The following is a 13,811-nucleotide window of genomic DNA, read 5'->3' as shown; positions in this document are numbered from 1 at the left end:
CTTCACAACCTAATGGCATTTAATGCAAATTTAGTTTTACAGGTGCTATTTAAGTTCAAATCCACTTACAGGCATTCAAATCTAATCTACCATATAGATATAACATAGACGTGTGGTTCATTTTAGATGCTTGAGCAAGAAAATTATAGATGGACTTAACAAAATGTTCCAAGAACATAAATAATGAAATGGACTGGGTCAGGAACCCAAGTCACAAAGGGTCCCTGAGTAGTTACTTCCACGTCAGACGGCCATCGTTGCAAGGGGCAGCTGATCTGCTTTTTTGAAAGCTCCATTATGTGTATTTACAAAATAAACAATGCATACAAGTTCATGATTGTCATCATTAATAATATGCATTATAGCAAGCCGTAAAATAAATATACATGCCATAGATGTCGGCCAGACCCATCACGCCTTCTCTCCTCCATCAGATCCAAGGCATTGTCTTTGTTGTATTAAAAAAAAACCCTCTTTATGAAGCAGCAGCAACAACAAAAAGAATCATTATTTTAAATAACTCACCAATGTTCAAATGCTCAGATTTTAAATCAGATAAGTCAGCAAGTTCAGAGTTGGGGTGAGAACTTGGTCTCATTAGTCTCAGGTTTGCAAGGCACAATCACAAACCAGGAATATAAAATGGTCTCATTGCTTCAATAATTATCTTTCAGAGGAAAAGACAAACAAATAAACAAACAAATAATATGATCTTTGTGAGTCCTCACTAAAGAAGATAGATGGTGTGACATGCTTCTAGTATAATCCTCCCTCAAAATCTTATTTTGTGAGGGTAATACTTGCTTAATAACAATTTTTTTTACATAAAGATAGATAAAACAACAACAATAACAGAAAACCCTAAAAGACTTACCTTTAAGAGTTTCAACTGGTTAATCTAGATATCCATACATAATTATACAGATATATTAGCCGGGTTCTATTAAAACAACTCTATAAAAATTGTAAATGGCATGGTTTTTCAAAAACACATATTACTCCAGCCTCTCCTTAAGTAATACTCAATTTACAAAAGCAAAAAACAAGAAAAAGTATTACCTTGAAGCACTACTTTAATTGGGGGAAATGGATAGATTAAAAAACCAATGTTCATAAGAAAGAGCTTAAATTTTACTTCGTTAAATTTTACTTTTTTAAAGCATGCAGATATATTGAAGCAGAAAAACGTACAGAATATTATTCGTATGTCTCCATCCATAAGAGGAACATATATGTTTGTATATGTTTATATAATCATAGAAAAAGCATTTTAGAATTATTTGCTAAAATAAAAAAGAACATTTAGCACCCTCTGAATTTTTCATTTAAAAAGGTAATGTAAAGACTTTTGGAGGGAAATGTATAGATGATCGTTAATTATGAGTATTTTACTGGCCAGAGAAGAAATGCTTCGATAATTCTAGATAAGCACGTTACTTTCATTTTACATAGAGCCTTCTGTTACTGGATGGAGTCATGACAAAACTTTTCATAAATTTATTTTGTAAATCTTGGCTGAATTTCCATCAGGAAGAGAGCAAATGTGTTGGTGGCTCCGCAGAGTCTCAGGAAGCCTGGACACCTGGCAGAGGTCACACAGCCCTTCTGCGATGGGGCGTTGCTCTCTCAGCTTCCATTTACCCCACAGGGCAGTTCAACTCTGCTTGTGTTTCCCATCAAGTGAAATAAAAATGAGAGAGAGAAAGAAAAACAGAGTCCGAGAGAAGGAGAGAATGCATGGGAAAGAACATGCCTGAGTGGACTGGACGGGCTGAGCGGAAGGTATGTGCAAAAATCACATTTTCGCTTGGTTTTTGTCTAGCAGAATAATCTTAGGAAACTTCTGGCTAAGACTCTACCAGGGGCCTCTCAATACTTTGGAATTAGCTTCTCACAATCCTAGAGAGTCCTAAAATGTTAGCAAATAAAAACAATTTGTCTCCCCGGTGCCCTACGGTGCACGCACTGTTTAGAATTGAAGAGGAATAAGAGAGCCCACATGTGATTTTGTGACTAACTGCTCCCACATACATCTTTTAAAATATACGGCCAGCCTAGGATATGTGAAACTGACGCTTATGGTAAACAGGCAGCTCAGAGTTCGGAGAGATGAAGCGTTGCTGCGTTAGACAGTTAAGAACCTGACAGGCAGGAATGTCACACTGTGCTTTTTCTAAAAGCACGGGGCAGTGTGGGAGGGAAGGTAACCCATATTACCTTCCTCTTTCCAAAGCAAAGATCAACATGTTTTATTTTCCATGCGTGGGATATATAACCATTTCTGGAAAGTACTTATTGAGGCTTGCATGCCTACAAATACAGGCCTTTCTCTCTATTACAGAGGCTCCAAAAGGATCCAAAAAGGAAAGAAATACCGTACAGATGAAAACCTCTCAAGCTGAACACTCCTGAACAAAATTTGTTTTTGAAAAAATACTAGACCAATAGCTTCAATCCAATAGCATTTACCAAGAATACATGCTTTCATTTTAAAATTCATAGAGACCAAGGTACAAAAGCATGTTTGTATAAAGAAAGGCAATAAGATTTTTCAATAAATTGCTTCCTAAAATTATTTTCTATTCAATTTGTAATGTATTTTTAAAATTTTACAAAAAATTCATACAATTAAATTTTGGAATTATAAAAAACAAACCAGAGTTTTCATTTTGCTCATGTGCACACGCACACAGAAACACATAAATTTCCTATCAAATTTTTTAGAAGCCAGTAAAGAGACACTGGGATAGCATTTAGGCAAAACGAAAGTATCGCTGCTCATCCCTGACCATTTAATTAGGAAGTATTATCTCCTATTTTTTAAATCAGCAATCTCTCTCTGAACAATAGATTAGGACACACTTTCAAATAATAATTAGAGAAAATCATCTACTTTCAACATATTTAAGGGTCCCGCTGCTACTTGCAAAATCCATGGTATCCTACCGCCATCTACTGACCGTTGTTTGAATATTACAATTTAAAGGCACAGGTTTAAATTTACGGAAATTAAAGAATTTTAGAACTAAAGCACTTTGAAACTCATGGAACAACTTATTGAACAACAATTGAAAGGTGTTACAAATGTTTAAAAATACTTTCTTAATTTGAAATGAACTCTTATCTGTCTACAACTACCACATGCTGGAGCCTGCTCTGCCTGCTGTGGGTCAATTCCCTCTATAACCAACCCTCTAAAATTCTGACTTCCTATTAGTTGCCTAACACACACAGGTTCATTCTCTCCTCCACAGTAAACCTCCACATCTGACATGGTTTTAAGTCTCCTCACAAAGCCACAGTGTTTTCCTCTGAACAAAATTCTGTTCACTTATTTTTTCTCTTTAAATGTGTCATCTGAAAGAAAATGCTTTGCAGAATAGATTTATCACCCCCTGTACTCTGCATGAAGTACCTTTGGTAATGCAACCATGAACACCATGTAACAATTCGTGCTCAAGTAATCTGCTAAGCTATGCCCCTCCGTGTAGACTTATGCAGTCTTTTTTTTTAAATGAAACTAAGAAGATATCCTTAATATTCATTGTGAGATCATGTGACATACATTTCTATTAATGATGGTCCATGATTCCAGTCTACCAAGGTATTCTTGTATCCTAATATTTTTTCCAACTTTGTGATGGTCTTAGATCTTTTATTTATCAATATTATTATTTATTTAGGGTATCATCAGCTATTTCCCTCCAAACCACTTTTTGTATTTCTATAGACATCCTTCGGTACAATCAGTCACTTCATGGGAGAATTTCAAGGATGTAATTTAAGTGCTTAGCACAGTGCCTAGCACATCATAAAACCTCCATAAATGACACTTATTCTTATAGTTATCATCAATAAAAATAATTAGTGCAAATGCATGATATAAATGTAATCTATGACATAAATTTCCATGATAAAAAAATCAGTTCTAATAATAACATCATTCCATCAGTTGCAATTCTAACTGGAGTCCTCAGTACACAGGCAAAGGATCAGATACCTTCTCCAGTGGGATTCTCAGCTCCCTGAGGACAGGTCACCTTAGATAGGAGCCTTGGTGTTTTAGGATGATTAGGAATCCTCTTGCAAAATGCCCCTTCTGATTTTCCCTAGGAGACAATCTTCCTATATGAGTCAGTGACATTCTGAATCAAAGAGAAAGTGGAAGCAGAAAAGAAAGGGAAGAGCTCGCACCTCTGGCTTTGCTCTTCGGAAACTACTGGGCCACCTGAACTGAGCAAGGGCCTCTGCCTCTCACTAGTTTTGCTTCCTGCTCTAGAAGAATCAGCATGTGACACCAAGCCCCTGGGCCTTGCAGGTGAGTTTCAGCTCCTCCTGGGCCTGGGACAGATGGACATGGTTCCAGGACACATGCTGTGTCTACCACTCTTTGACACAACCAGAATGGATATGTTTAGGTCAGGATTGCCCAATTTTAATTGACCCCTACATGCACTGGGGTCTAAGAAGTCACTTTTTAAACTCCTAAAACTTGGACCAAAACTTACAACTTTTGCATAGTTTAGAACATCTCATAAAAAGGGCTTATCGAGGAGGGACACATCAAACCATTCACCAACACTTCAGTCTTGTATATTGTTTTAAAAGAAATCTAATTTTAAATACTAAATAAAAATAATTTCATTTTTTAAAAAGTCCATTGATATAGGAAAACCTGGAAAATGACCCCGTGAGTAAAACAACTCTTTTCTGATAAACGTCATAAGACCAGCTGAAACTTTCAACCTCATGCTAAATGTCAGGCCGCAGAACAGCAACGTTTTATGACAAAGTTATAAAATATGGCAGAAAAAGAAATAAGTTCAGCAGGCACCAATAAAAGCTGATAGAAAGAACGGCTTTGGGGGGACAGGCCAAGGGTGGAGCTCCCTCAGAGGCCGCACCTTCTCTCCTGATTTCTAGACACCTCTAAACCATTGGGACGGGGGTATTACTGATCCAGAGAGTTCCCTGGCCACCACCTGCAGCACACGGAAAACTGTTCACAGTGCGACTGAAGGAAATGGCAGATTTAGAAGTTCTGTGCTTTCTGCCGTATGCCTGTTTTTCCTGCTTCCATCTCAAACCGTGAGCCTTCACTCATCAAACACAATTACTCCTTCTCCCCCACCACAGGGCACCTTTCCTCTTTATCCCAGCTGCTCAAACGTGTAAGCTCATCCCCAGGCTCCAGTCTCTCTGCCTCTTGCTGTCTCTCACTGAAGTTCTGTTGTAAAATTTATGTTCACTGCTGTAGAAGTATAAATGAAAATATATTTTAGGAAACCAAATACGACAGAAGGTGTATCGTGAAGACCCGAGGTTCCTGTCTCTTCTCGCACCCGTTTTGTTTCACAGAAGTCTTTAACTCCTTTCATTTTTAATGTGTTTTCTGGTTACTTTTACGACCTCGAAAAATGCTGTTTGTAAAGGAGCAGCTAATTCTTGATTTATGTACTTTAGGCATTTTCTATTGACTTATGTATATACCTTTTATTGCCTCCCGTTCATTAAAACCTAAATGTGGTGAGAGCAGAGTTTTGTCTGCGGTATTCTTTGTTCTATTTGTGGATACGTTCTGAGCAACTGGAAGATTTGTTTGTTTGTTTGTTTGTTTGTTTTGGCTCTCCATCTTTCCCCCACAGTGGCAGGATGGAATGCTTAGACAATGGTGCTTTCTTATTTGGACATTTGATAAAGTATGACTCTTTTCCCTGAAGTGCTTGTCAGACTAATAATCCTCCCCACTTCAACAGCCATCAGGACCATCACACTTATTCTGAGAGAGGGAGACTGAGAAAATGGCATTTTCCCTCCCGTTACAGGAACCATAGCAGAGTCTACTTCATTTTCTCTAGCTTTTAAGTTCATCTTTCAATGTCTTAATTTGTAAAAGAAAAAAAACCAGATTACCATGACACCAAGGTGCCACAATATTTAAAGTTTCAAAAGCATTAACTCAGATTAATAGGCACTCGAGTGGCACAGAAAATAATTTTTAAGAGCAGAGCTTGAAATCAAAAGGAGCTTATGATTAACTCTGAAATCTATTACCGAGGAGCCGCTAGCTCACCGCTGGGGCTGCTTGTTTATCACTAACTTGCTCTTACACATCCCAAAGAAGAAGAAACTCACAAAGCGGATTGAGGGGGGCTCATCATTCACATCCCCTGAATTTCATTTCCTCTAAGGCATGAAATCACAAGCTGTGAGACATATTTGGGGAAAAAAAGAAGAAGAAGAAGAAGAGCAGTTGAATTAGAAAAAGGTTATTTTCTTTGTGAAGATGCTTACCAAACACAGCAACTAACATGACTGGCATCCTCTGTATAGTTTCTTTCCACATCTTTCTTGCTATAAAGCCCACTTTCTTTAATTTATGCCAATAAGTATCATACTTCATAGTTAGAAGAAAAGATTGTTTACCTGGGGGGCCCCAAATTATTTTTTTTGTAAAGTAAATTTCACAGTAACAGTCTGAAGTTGAGAACTTTCTTAAATAGAAATCTCTCTTGCATGGATCTTGTCTACATATGAGGTACCTTCAATCCCTTGCAGAAGAAGGCAGTTGGGGCAGCTGCTGCAGTGAGCACAGGCTGGAGGTGATCAGGTTCAAGTTCTACCTCTGCAGCATGTGTGATGTTGGGAACCCTCCCTTGTAAGTCTGACCTGAAGCCCCTGTGATAAAGCAGATTAAGTACAAGGATTTATGTGAAACACTTAACACAAAGCCTGGCACACGGTAAGTGCCCAAACGATATCAACTATTATCATTTAAAAATCAGTGCCTCACTGTCAAGTGTTGTCACTTACTTGATGTCCTTGTTTGCTATGTCAGTGCAAAGCTTAACAGATTTGACTATGGTGACCTGAAAAGCAAAGTTAAATGTCGAAAGGTAGGCAAAGATGTCATCTCCAGGTAAAAATAAGCAAATGTAAGTTCAAGCTACTTGGAATGAAAAGTAGACATGTTATGGTTATCACTGAATTGTGTCCCAAAGTTTGAGGACTACTCTGAGATGATGGGTAATCCCTGATCTTCCATTTTTTAGAGGAGGAAACTCGGGACAGAGAACTTCAGTCTCACCATGAATCAGCTGCTAAGTGGGAAGAGGCCCATAGGATAAGGGAAGAGTAAGAGAATTTTGTTCAATCTCCTAACTCAACAACAAATAAATGAGAGATCTAAATATCCATTCATTTTGCTTATCTTTTGAATGTTAAAAACATTTTAAATGCTAAAATAGAGTTTGATTTTATTGTTTATTTTCAAAGCAGTAACACTCAGTGTTAACAATGATACAGAAATTCTCCAGAAGAGCATATCACTCATAGGATGAAAGTGGAAGGGACAACACCATAGCTTTTCCTAAATGCAGTTTGGTGATGTGTCTCAAAGGCCTCCAAAGTCTGCCTATTTTTGATCCATGTAATCCCATTGCTTGAAATTTATACTAAAAGTATAATCAGATACATGCAAGGATTTGTATTTTAAAATATTTACTATGGAACTATTTACAATGATTTAAAAATAGGGGAAACTAAATATAGCTCCAATAATGGGGGATATTTGTGGCACATCTTTATTATGAAATACTCTACAGCTAAAAATAGCATTATGGAATTTTTTTCTTATTTAACAAAAAAGAATGCTGAGGTATATTGTTAAGAGAGGAAGAAAATTTACAAAGTAATATAGTTTTCATGATTTGTTTTATTGAAAAATAATATGGATAGTATTTATATAGCCAAAAAAATGTAATGCCTTCATGGTAAAATTGAAGACATTTTTTCCTTCTCTTTTTCGTATACATATATGTTACAGATCGTCTCTGAGGAACTCATATAATTTTTAACATGAAAAATATTATTATAGCTGGGTGCTGTGGCTCATACTTGTAATCCTAGAACTCTGAGAAGCTGAGGTGGAAGGATCACTTGAGTTTAGGAGTTAGAGACCAGCCTAAGCAAGAGTGGTGAGACCCCACATCTATTAAAAACAGAAAAATTATTTGAGCATTGTGGTGGGTGCCTGTAGTCCCAGGTACTCAGGGGGCTGAGGCAGGTTTTTGAGGTTACTGTGAGCATGGCACTCTCGCCTGGGCAACAGAGTGAGGCTTTGTCAAAGAAGAAGGAGAAGATGCAGGAAAGAGAAAGAGGAGGAAGAAGAGGAGGAAGTGGGGGAGGAAATGAAGAAGAAGAAAAGGAAAGAGAAGGAGAAGAGGAAGAGGAGGGAGAGGAAGAGAAAGAGGAAGAAGATGAAGATGAAGAAGAAGAAAGAGAAAAGCAAAGGAAAAAGAAACAGAAAAGAAAAATATTACTATAAAAATATAAACATACACAATAAGAGCTAATCAAATTAATGGTAGCCAACATACATGCTACATGAAGAAATGTCAGAGAAATGGGGAAAAAACTAGGGGAAGATGTCTTTAGATTTTTGGAATAAAGCCAACAGAGTCTTCTAGTTACAATTATGGCTAAATTTTAAGAACACCCTATTCTTTTCAATCTCTCTTCTTTCCTAGACTGCAGCTGTCTTCAAGCAACCTATGAGTAATTAAAATGTGGCCCATGGACAAGCTTTTGCATTTTGATAAATACATGTTGATAAAAGGCAGACAGAAAAATGAATATGTGTTCCTTGTGAAAATAATCCTCTCCAAATATGCTGTGGTGTTTCCCTGTAACTCCATATTTGTGGTAGATTGCTAATATACTTTTGATTAAGAACAATATTTGTATCATATATCATCCACTTAAAAGAAAAAAAAAAAATCTGGCCCCAGAAGGCAAACTTATGTAGTAATCTTGGCCTCGGTTGGCTGTGAATTAGACATCCCGTCCTCCAGCACTGGGCAGGAGCCAGCTGTGCTGCAGAAGTTGAACCAAGCACAGTGATTTCTAACACATTAGGCACCCTGACACCTCCAAATGAGTTGCGATTTTAGCCTCAGCATTCTCTGTGAAATCTCCATCTTCAAATAATGGAGGCAAAGAAGTCTTTCATATAATGGTTCAGTTAAACTTGACCATGCTCATATGAAATATATAGGTGTCCTGAGGCCTGGGGTAGTTAGGGTACTGAGAATAGTGAACAAAGAATTTTGTTTTTTAATTTACAGAAATATTTCAATAGAAATTTAACCCACAGCACTGAAACAATAAATGCCACCTACCAAAGGGATGTCTCAGAATTGGATGCAACATTTTCAAAAAGGTTGCTCGAAACTGGGTTTCAGGAGTACTTAATACTTCACCGAGGGAGAGGACATAAAGGAGCCTAGAGTGTCTCTGAATCTCACTGTCACAGCTTTGGCAGAGGAAATGTAGAGAACCGAATTAACTTTCTGTTTCAGGTAAATAAGAAATATTTTCAGTGTAACTATGTCCCAAATATTGCATAAGACATGCTAAATTTTCTTCCTTGTTTATTTGAAATTCAAAGTTAATAGTCATCTTTTCTTCCCTAAATCTGGCAATGCTTTATCACCACCTCCTGGGAAAGAGGCTTCAATAGATCAACTCAGATAACTTGACTGTGAATCCAAACTTACAATGAATGAATAAAAATGTAATTTGTCTGATAACAATAGTTCCAAGATGGGGGAGGGAAAGGAACTATAGTATATGGAAGCAGACGTTTACTATTGAGATATTAGTTGAAACTACCAGTGCCAATGATAAGACACTAAGATATTTTGAAAAGTAAAAGGCAAGAAATTAACACATTGAAAACATCCACTGAACAAAATGGAGGTAGTAATAAGAACAGATGAACAAAAATGGCATTATAGAAAACAACAGAAAAATGGCAAGTATATTTCTCTATATAGATAATTATAGCAATAAGAAATGTAGACAGATATATATATATAGAGAGAGAGAGAGAGTCAGTGGATAAAGTAAAACATGCCTACTTTATACTGTCTACAAGTGTCCCACTTGAGATGCAAAGATACTAATAGGTTAAATGTAAAAGTACGGAAATAAATATACATGTGAGCAGTAATCACAAAAAAAGAGCTGATCATTGTACCCATGATTGCATTAATGTACACAGCTATGATTTAATTTAAAAAGAAGAAAAAGAGCTGGATTGGCCAAACTAATTCCAGACAAAACAGACTTTACAACAGCCAACTGTTAGAGACAAAGGACACTTTGTAGGATAAGTGGGTGCATCCATTTAACAACCAGCTGGTCATGGTGCCAGCCACGAACACCAAGGGTGGCGGGTTCGAACCCAGCCTGGGCCAGCTAAACAACAATGACAACTGTATCTAACAACCGGTTCTAAAATACATGTACCCAAAATTGGCACCAGTGAAAGAAAAAAATAGAAAATCAAGCAATAGTTTAATACCACTTTCAATAATTAATACAACATCTAGGAGAATATCAACAATAAAATATAGAAAAAATAAACATATAAACCAACTACATCTAACATCAAAAAAGAATATAATATACATTCTTCTCAAATTCACATGGATTATTTTTTAGGATAGACTATATGTTAGGTAATAAAAAAATTCAATGAATTTAAAATAATTATAATTGTATAATGTATATCCTCTAACCAAATAGAAAAACATCAGTACTCAATAAGAAAAGGAAAGTTTGGGAATTTCCAAACATGTGGATATTGAACAACACATTCCTAAATAACCAACGAATCAAAGAGGAGATAGCAAGGAAAATTTAAAAATAATTTTAGGAGAATGAAAATAATGCAACATGCCAAAACTTACAGAGCATAGCTAAAGCAGTGTTTAAAGGGAAACTGATGGTCATAAACACCTATATTAAAAAAGAATATCTCAAATGAATAACCTAAACTTGCACCTTAACACACTGAGGTAAAGTGGAAATTGAACCCAAAGTGAACAAAGGAAATGAAATAATAAACCAGAGAATGGAAATAAATAAACTACAAAATAGAAAAACAGTATAAAAAGCATTGGTGATAAAAATTGGTCCCTTAGAAATATGAACATTGACTAATCTTTAGCTAAATTGACCAAGAGAACCAGAAAAGACCCGTATTACTAAAATCAAGAGTAAGGGGATCATAACTAAGAGGAAACATAAAGAAATACTATGAACAACTGCACACCAACAAAGTAGTCACTGAGATTAAGTAGGCAAATTCTTAGCAAGACACAAACTATTAACACTGACTCAAAACAAACAAAAAAAATATTAAATTTACATATAACAAGGTAAATGTTAAGTTAATTATAAAAGTTTTCAGAAAGATAAGTCCACAATCAGATGGCTTCACTAGCAAATTCAAAGAAACACTTTATGTAAAAGAATTAATGTCAATTCTTCACAAACTGGTCCAGAAAATAGAAAAGGAGGGAATACTTCCTAATTAATTCTGTAAGGCTAGTCTTGCCTTGATTCTAAAACCAGGCAAAGATATCACAAGACAAGACATCACATCTATTTATGCACATAGACATAAAATCCTCAACAAATTGCTAGGGAACCAAATTTAGCAATCAGAGAAAGGATTATATACCATGGCCTAGTAAAGTATCCAGGGCGTGCAAATGTGGTGTATCTTGGTAAGCATTCCAAATGTTTGAAAAGCATGTATATTTTGCTGTTTTTAGTGTTCTATGTGTATTAGTGAGTTCTATTTGGTTTATTGTGTTGTTTAGATATTCTGTATTATTACTGATATAGACTTGTTCTATAAGTTATTGAGAGGGGATACTGAAATCTGACTGTAGCTATAAATTAGTTTATTTCTCTTTGTACTTATACATATAAGTTTTTCTTCATGTATTTTGAAGATCTCTTCTTAGGTACATATTCTTAGGAATGTTACATCATCTTGATTAATTGAAGAATTACCTGATAAAAGCATGTTTTTTTTTTTTTGCATGGCAATCCCAACAAAAGCTCAGGAAACTTTATTTTGCAAATTGACAAACAGATTTTAAAACCTATATGAAAATGCAACATACATAGACTAGCCAAAATAAATTTGAAAAAGAAAGTTGAAGGACTAACACTACCTCATTTGAAATCTTATTATGAAGCTACAATAATGAAAACAGTATAATATCTGAATCAAGATAAGCCCTTCGATCATGATACAGAATGAAGAGTTCAGAAATATACAGATACAGGTATAGCCAACTACTTCTTTAGACAAATGTATACAAGCAATTCACTGGAGATAGAACAGTCTTTTCAAGAAATTATGCTGGAACAATTGGATATTCCAATGTAAATAAATAAACAAGCTTTGATCTTGTAGCATTTACAGTTAACTCAGAATTGATCATAGGACTAAGTTTAACTACAAAATGCTTAGAAAAACAGGAAGAAAATATTCACGACTAAATTTACGATAAGTAAATAATTTTTGATATGACATCCAAAGAATGATTTATAGAAGGAAATTTTGATAATTTTAACTTCATCTGAATTAATAATACATGATCTCTGAAAGATACAATTAAGAGATTGAAAAGGCAAGCCACAGATAAGGAGAATATATGTGCAAATCAAATAATATTCTAGATGAATACTAAAAGACTTCAGTTTCTTTGAATTTGCTAAAAGACTTTGGTATTCATCTAGAATATTAAAAGATCTTTTAATATGAAAAGGTCTTTTCAAAATTTTATAGAAAGGAAACTACTAAAATTTTCAAATGAACATAATATTTGAAAAGATAATTTTGCCAAAGTTGATAAATAAGACAAAAAGAAGTTGCACGATATCATTTCCTTAGTTACTAGTGAAATGCACGTTATAACTATACAGTAAGAAACCTCTTACCTACCTATTCTAAGTATAGGCAATGAGGAAGAGGAGTAGAGTTCTCATACAGTTCGGATGAGAATGCAAAATGGTAGAATCATTTTGGAAAAACTGGGACATGTTAAAATGTTAAACATTAAAAAAAAAAAAAAAATGTTAAACATTGTCCCACAATAAGATCCAGCAATTCCACTCTGGTATTTCCCTGAGTGAAATTATGACTGTACAAAGATTTATAACAATACCTAAAAACTGGAAACAACTCAAATGTTAATCAGCTGAAGAATGAATAAACACATTGTGGTATATCTACATAAAATAGAATACTACTCAGTAATAAAAAGGAATGAACAACTGATATACACAACCACATCAATGAATCAAAAATAATTACACTGAATGAATGAAGCAAAACAAAACAAAAAATCTTACTGTAGCATTCCATTTATGTAAAATTCTAGAAAATATAAAAACAGTAACAGAAAATGTATTAGTGTTTGCATGGGGGATGGAGCTGTGGGAAGGACCAAGAAGGGAGAGAACAGAAAGGAGCATGAGTGACCTGGGAGCCATGACTACTTTCATCATCTCCATGGTGCCAATGGTTCCACAAGTGTGGGTGGAGATTAAAAATTAGCAATTCAGCTAAACATGTGCCTTTTATTATGCGTCAGTTATTCTTTAATAAACCTGTTTCTCCACAATTGGAAAGCAATATATACATAATTTTTTTTTAGAAATTAACCCTATATGACATTTTATAACATGACACAATACAAAAAATATTTAAGGATAGGATATAAACACATCAAATAAAAATTAGAACTAAAGGCTCGGCACCCACAGCTCCATGGTTAGGGGCATACACGGGGGCTGGCAGGTTCAAACCTGACCTGGGGCCTGCTAAACAACAACAACAACAAAAATAGTCAGGTTGCCCAGGAGTTGGAGGTTGCTGTGAGCTGTGGTGCCATAGCACTCTACTAAGGGCAACATAGTGAGACTCTGTCTCAAAAAAAAAAAAA

This window comes from Otolemur garnettii, unplaced genomic scaffold (assembly GCF_000181295.1).
Source record: "Otolemur garnettii isolate 467f Iridium unplaced genomic scaffold, OtoGar3 scaffold00029, whole genome shotgun sequence".
Classification (NCBI taxonomy): Eukaryota; Metazoa; Chordata; class Mammalia; order Primates; family Galagidae; genus Otolemur; species Otolemur garnettii.
The sequence above is the reverse complement of the archived record's forward strand: the minus strand, read 5'-3'. Positions refer to the sequence as shown.